We start from the raw sequence: 7471 nt of genomic DNA on the forward strand, positions 1-7471 counted from the left end.
GTCTGTTCTTAACTTGAAACTGTTCTTAACCTGAAACACCACTTTAGCTAATGGGGCCTCCCGTTGCCACCGCGTCGCTGGAGCACGATTTCTGTTCTTATCCTGAAGCAAAGTTCTTAACCTGAAGCACTATTTCTGGGTTAGCGGAGTGTGTAACCTGAAGCATATGTAACCTGAAGCATATGTAACCCGAGGTACCATTGTATCTAGACCTGTGGCTCCCAAATTTGTTTGGGTCTCCTCTCCCCTGGTTCCATAAACTCAATCTCGGTGCCCCCCACCATAGCTGTCAACTTTTCCCTTTTCTTGCAAGTAATCCTATTCAGAATAATGGAATTTCCTTTAAAAAAGGGGAAACGTTGACAACTATGCCCCCCCACCCTACCCTATGAAAAGCATTATTCAGAATACATAGCAGTTTGCAAGCCCCACTGAGGAATCAAAGAATCAGAAATTGCTGAGCTGGGAGGGACCTCGAGGATTCTCTCGTCCAATCAAATAGCACAAGATATCTGAATCAGATCCAGAACAGTAACAATTAACTGCACATTTGTCCAAAATCCAATTAAAACCATTTAGGTTAATTAACGTGGCAAAATTGATTTACTTGATGCCGGCTTTTCAAAATCTGATAGGCATTTGCACTGCCACCTCCTAGTTTGTGCAGTAGGCTTTTAAACGTAGTTTATTTTTTAAAAATGGCAGAGTGCATTTGGAAATCCAGGTGGGTGAACAGAAGGGCTTTAAACGTATCTATGGACAAAATTTAAACAGCAAACACTACCAGTGGGAATGCAGAATACAAAGACTTCCACTAGTACGGCAGGTCTTTCTTCCTCGCTTTGCCCCCCAAATTAGCTCAGAGACTGAGAAGTGATAAGATAGCCATCTTCAAATATTTGAAGGGCTGGAAGAGGGAGCCAGCTTGGTTTCTGCTACTCGGGGAAGAATGAGTATAAAGGATCCTAATTGCAAGGAAGGAGATTCTGACTCAATGGTAGGAAGAACTTTCTGGCAGTATAATAATAATAATAATAATAATAATAATAATAATAATAATAAATTTTATTCATACCCCGCCCGCTCCGGCCAGAGCCGGGCTCAGGGTGGCTAACAACAGTAAAATTACAGTAAAAACATAATAAAAAAACCCCACACAATTTAAAATACAGGTTAAAATGCATTTTAAAATGCAGCCTCATTTTAATAGTAGCCCATAGATTAAAACCACAAGGGGAGGGAAACATAAGGGTCAGATTGAGTCCAAACCAAAGGCCAGGTGGAACAGCTCTGACTTGCAGGCCCTGCGGAAAGATGTCAAGTCCCGCAGGGCCCTGGTCTCTTGGGACAGAGTGTTCTACCAAGTTGGGGCCAGTACTGAAAAGGCCCTGGCCCTAGCTGAGACCAATCTAACCACCTTGCAACTTCGGACCCCCAAGGTCATTTGTGGACCTTAAGGTCCTCTGTGGGGCATACCAGGAGAGGCGGTCCCGTAGGTACGTGGGTCCTAGGCTGCATAGGGCTCTGAAGGTCAAAACCAGCACCTTCAACCTGACCCTGTACTCCACCGGGAGCCAGTGCAGCTGGTAAAACACTGGGTGAATATGCTCCCATGGCAGGGACCCCGTAAGGAGCCTCGCTGAAGCATTCTGCACCCGCTGGAGTTTTTGGGTCAGCTTCAAGGGCAGCCCCGCGTAGAGCGAGTTACAATAATCAAGCCTGGAGGTGACCGTCGTGTGGACCACTGTGGCCAGATCAGGGCGAGAGAGGTAAGGGACTAACTGCTTGATACAGTAGGAGCTGTTTGACAGTGGAATGGACTGACTCCCCTCTGGGGGTTGTAGACTCCTTCATAGAATCATAGAATCATAGAATCATAGAATAGAATCATAGAATTATAGAGTTGGAAGAGACCACAAGGGCCATCGAGTCCAACCCCCTGCCAAGCAGGAAACACCATCAGAGCACTCCTGACATATGGTTGTCAAGCCTCTGCTTAAAGACCTCCAAAGAAGGAGACTCCACCACACTCCTTGGCAGCAAATTCCACTGTCAAACAGCTCTTACTGTCAGGAAGCTCTACTTTTCTAGGATTCTGTGGTTGCATCACGCAAGGAGAAATGCTTGAGCTGGTGGGGGAGATCTGTTTAGTGCTGCCCTGAATGCCTCTCCATGTATCTTTAAATATGGAAATGAAAGTGCAGGCACAGGAAAATGAAAAGGAGGATTAGCAAAGAGACGGATGAGGGATGGCCTAAGCCACACAGGCACTCAATGGATGTTTGAGGTCAGTGGAGGTCACACACCCCAAAATGCTAGGCAGAAGCAGCCTGCCAGGGAGCGAAGATGCAGTCATGGGTTGAGTCATGGCCTTGGTCTGGGAAGACTCCTGCTTTTGAATCCCATCCTGGGTCTGTTTCTCTCTCTCAGTCTCAACTGCCTTGTGAGGATAAAACTAAGGTACTGAACAACATAGAGCTATAGCCAATGTTGTCTTACTCAGAGTAGACCCATTTAAATTATTGGGTAGGGCAGCAAAAATAAATAAATGCATCCACATTTTTGTGTGAATTTCTCATAATAAACACATTTTTTTTTAGTCTGGAGTTTTGACCTAAATACACATTTTCAAAAGCAATTTCCCTAATACAATGCATTTTTTGTGAACACTGTTTGGCTGGAGAGCTGCATCAGAAAAACTGGATGATTTATTTTATTTATTTATTTTAATAAGATTGATGCACCACCAGATTGTAAAGAAAACCCTCCAAGCCGTGTACAAAAATAGGTAAAACGTCAAAATTATCAATAAGAAAAAATAACAACAGTAATTTAAGAAATAAACCACAGGCTAAAAACAGATAAAAATCTGCATCAACTTTCTGAAATAGACTTGTTTTAGTGTGAATGATGAAGGATGAATTCATGTTGGATTGTCTATTGTTTTCAAAAGTGCAGATATGATAAATTCAGCTTTAAATTTAAACCAGGATTGAATTTCTTCCTCCTCCCTAACTCAGAGCAGGACTTTCTCTCTGGGCAGTCCCAGACCTTTCCCCTCAAATTTACCAAGGCAAGTGAGGTGTTTATACTGCCAGGACGTTGGCTATAATATTCCTACAAAAATTACGCACCCAAGAAATTCCCGTCCAGCATGTTGATACCCACAACAATTACACTAACATTTCTGTTTCCCATTTCTCTGCCTCGCCCTTGTCGCTTCTGAATGGGTTTGTGCAGGAATAACATAGAGGTTCTTGCAACTGAAACAGAGAAGTGAGCAACCTAATTACTCCATTTCATATTGGGATGGTGCACTTAAACATTTCTTTTATAGACGGCAAAGCCAGAAGCTTCAGGTGAAAAATAACTGGAAATTCCAGGATTGCTCTTCTGGATAGATTTTGTTGAATGCAAATCAGGCATGGACGGCTTGAGGACAGTACCTGGCCCTTCCCTTCCAGCCACCCGTGCATTCAAAACCACACTCTGGAAGCCTGTAAGATGCAACATTGTGGATTTGTGCCAGGGTGGCTTCCAACAGAGTTTTAAAATACAGTGGTCTGTTAAACTACCGAGAAGGCCCTCTGCCTGGTTCCCTGTAACTTGGCTTCTCGCAGGGAGGGAACTGCCAGAAGGCCCTCGGCGCTGGACCTCAGCGTCTGGGCAGAATGATGGGGGTGGAGACGCTCCTTCAGGTATACTGGACCAAGGCCGTTTAGGGTTTTAAATGTCAGCACCAACACTTTGAATTGTGCTCGGAAACGTACTGGGAGCCAATGCAGGTTTTTCAAGACTGGTGTTATATGGTCTCGGCGGCCGCTCCCAGTCACCAGTCTAGCTGCCGCATTCTGGATTAGTTGTAGTTTCTGGGTCACCTTCAAAGGTAGCCCCACATAGAGTGCATTGCAGTAGTCCAAGCAGGAGATAACTAAAGCATGCACCACTCTGGCGAGACAGTCTGCGGGCAGGGAGGGTCTCAGCCTGTGTACCAGATGGAGCTGGTAAACAGCTGCCCTGGACACAGAATTAACCTGCGCCTCCATGGACAGCTGTGAGTCCGAAATGACTCCCAGGCTGCGCACCTGGTCCTTCAGGGGCACAGTTACCTCATTCAGGACCAGGGAGTCCTCCACACCTGCCCCCCTGTCCCCTCAAAACAGTACTTCTGTCTTGTCAGGATTCAACCTCAATCTGTTAGCCTCCATCCATCCTCCAACTGCCTCCAGGCACTCGAACAGGACCTTCACCGCCTTCACTGGTTCTGATTTGAAACAGAGGTAGAGCTGGGTATCATCCACATATTGATGGACACCCAGCCCAAACCCCCTGATGATCTCTCCCAGAGGCTGCATGTAGATGTTGAAAAGCATGGGGGAGAGGACAGAACCCTGAGACACCCCATAAGTGAGAGCCCAGGGGTCTGAACACTCATCCCCCACCACCACTTTCTGAACACGGCCCAGGAGGAAGGAGCGGAACCACTATATGACAGTGCCCCCAGCTCCCAGCCCCTCAAGACGGTCCAGAAGGATGTTATGGTCGATTGTGTCAAACGCCGCTGAGAGATCCAGCAGAACTAGGAAACAGCTCTCACCTTTGTCCCTAGCCCGCCGGAGATCATCAACCAGCGCGACCAAGGCAGTTTCAGTCCCATGATGAGGCCTGAATCCCGACTGGAAGGGATCCATAAGAACATCAGAATCTCCTGGATCAGGAACAATGGACCATCTGGCCCAGCATCCTGTTCTCACAGGTGCCTGTGGGAAACCAGGATGCAGGATCCGAGCACAGAAGCCCTCTGCCCTCCTGTGGTTTCCACCAGCTGGCATTTTTTTTAAAAAAATATTTTATTTAGGATTTTCTTGTTTTACAGAAGTGTGATGCCTCGTATTTTTCCCCCCCCCCATGTAACATTTTTACAAATCTGTTTCATTTGTTGAGGCATTAGGGGGAGAAGAGGGGGGGAAAAAAAGGAAAAAGAAAGGGGGTGGAGGGAGGGAGGATGGATGGGGGTGGGGTCAGGTGGTGGTGTTTCTATTATGCTTAATGTATGTAGAGTTTGGTGTCAGCGTTGTTTGTGTTGTTCACTTGTGTTCCTTTGGTGGTGAGAGAGTTTGGGGTTGGCCTACGGTGTGATTGTTTGTTTGTGATTGGCTGTGGTGATCTTTGTTTTCGTGTGTGAGTGGGGTGGGTGGGTGTTTTGGATCAGGGTAGCCATACTGATTTGTATGCTGTTGGTGGATTATTGTCATTGTCTTGTTGGGCTGTGTATGTGATAAAGGGGAGCATTATCGGGGTACCAGCTGGCATTTATAAGCACTGCTGCTTCCACCTGTGCAGGCAGAGCAAAGCGATTGTGACTGGCATCCATCAAAAGCCCTCTCCTCTTCCATGAATTTGTCCAATCCTCCTTTCAAGCCATCTAGGTTGGTGGCCCTGGCTGCCTCCTGTGGGAGGGAGTTCCACAGTTCACCCTCCTCCTCTGGCAGAGCAGCAGGGGGCAAGAGGCATGAGAGGGAGTCTGAGATGCCCAGTCACTGTGCCGGGGGCTGTAGGTCTAGCTCAGGGCATGGGGGGGGAGGCCTTGAACCCCAAGATGCCTTGCACCATTGGGTCAGGAGCCAGGAGGATGTCTGGGGCCAAGGCAAGGTCATGTGCAGGTGGTGGGGGGAGCCCAGGCCAGGTGCATTTGGGGCAGGAGGCTGGCATGATGGTGAGAGAAGTAATCAGGCAGTGCAGGTTGGAGGAGGAAGAAGAGGAGGAGGAAGGTGCAGCATGATTGCTAAGAGGAGCAAGGCCTTGTCGGCATATAACTCCCATGCCCAGAGATCTGGACTGGTTGCCTCTTTGCTGCCGGGCCAAGTTCAACTATTAGTATAAAGGTAAAGGGACCCCTGGCCATTAGGTCCAGTCATGGCCAACTCTGGGGTTGCGGCACTCATCGCACTTTACTGGCTGAGGGAGCCGGCGTCCAGCTTCCGGGTCATGTGGCCAGCAGGACTAAGCCGCTTCTGGCGAACCAGAGCAGTGCACAGAAACGCCATTTACCTTCCTGCCAGAGCGGTACCTATTGATCTATTTGCACTTTGACGTGCTTTTGAACTGCTAGGTTGGCAGGAACAGGGACCGCACAATGGGAGCTCACCCCGTCGCGGGGATTTGAACCGCTGACCTTCCAATCGGCAAGTCCTAGGCTCTGTGGTTTAACCCACAGCACCACCCGCATCCATAACTATTAGTATACAAACCCTTAACAACTTGGGCTCAGTTTACCTGCAAGATCACCTCACCTGTTACAGGTGCCACACAATGCCTGTTCTGCAGTTGCAAGAGCTCAACCTTTCTGTTGGAAGCTGCCCAGAGTGGCTAGGAAAACCCAGCCAGATGGTTGAGGTATAAATAAATAATAATTATTAAATTATTATTATTATTATTATTATTATTATTATTATTATTATTATTATTAGCATGGCAGCACCTGCACTTTTGAGCCCTCTGCCTTTCGGCATCAGGCAAGAGCTATCTTTGGTGCTTCTTTTCATTGCCTGCTAAAAACATTTCAGTTTAGGGAAGTCTACGCAGAAGTTATTGCTATTTTAACTTTGCCAAAGTCTTAAATGATTGTTGATTTTGCTCGTATCGTTTTTGCAAATGGCTTTGAGGGTTGTTGTTCTTTGTCCCAGTTCCTTCCCATCCAGCCCTGGCTCCCGGTCTCCGCAGCTTCGATTGCCCTGCTTGGTGCAGCAATCCAGGTGTGCTCAGGTCTGCCAGTCAGGTGCCAGGGTGCTTAGCCTGGCTAATGATAAGCCATAGCTGAACAATGGGAGAGGGAGGGTGGGGTGAGGTGCACTTTCGGTGGCCACCGAAAGCCGCCCTGGCCTTCTGGCGAACTCTGCACAGTGTGGGAGGCAGAGGGGGCCAAGAGGACTGGGAGGAAGGTCACACGGGTGCTGCCTCTCGAGTCGCCGGCCCAGCCCGACCGAAACACAGCTCTCTGTTGAAATTCACATTTCTCTGAATTTTGCAATGCAATTCTCCACACACCCCAATAGGTACATAATTGCATAGATTGGGGGGAATTGTGCACAGAGGTGCATGTCTCTGTAAAAACTGCACACAAAATCCATTATATTAGTATAATGAAATGCTATTATTAGTATTAGAAATATTATTATTAAGAATTGCCTGCCCTCCACACAAAGGTCCCAAAATGAGTCACAGCACCAAAACACAATTTTAAAACAATGATAATTACATTGCCATATGTCTGTCTGTCTATATCTATCTATCTGTCTGTCTATCTATCATCTATCTATCTATCTATCTATCTATCTATCTATCTATCATCTATCTATCTATCTATCTATCTATCATCTATCTATCTATCATCTATCCATCTATCTGTCTATCTCTCTCTCTATTATCTATCTCTATCATCTATCTATCTATCTATCTATCTATCTATCTA

Source organism: Podarcis cretensis, assembly GCF_951804945.1.
Source record: "Podarcis cretensis genome assembly, chromosome: 6".
NCBI classification, from domain to species: domain Eukaryota; kingdom Metazoa; phylum Chordata; class Lepidosauria; order Squamata; family Lacertidae; genus Podarcis; species Podarcis cretensis.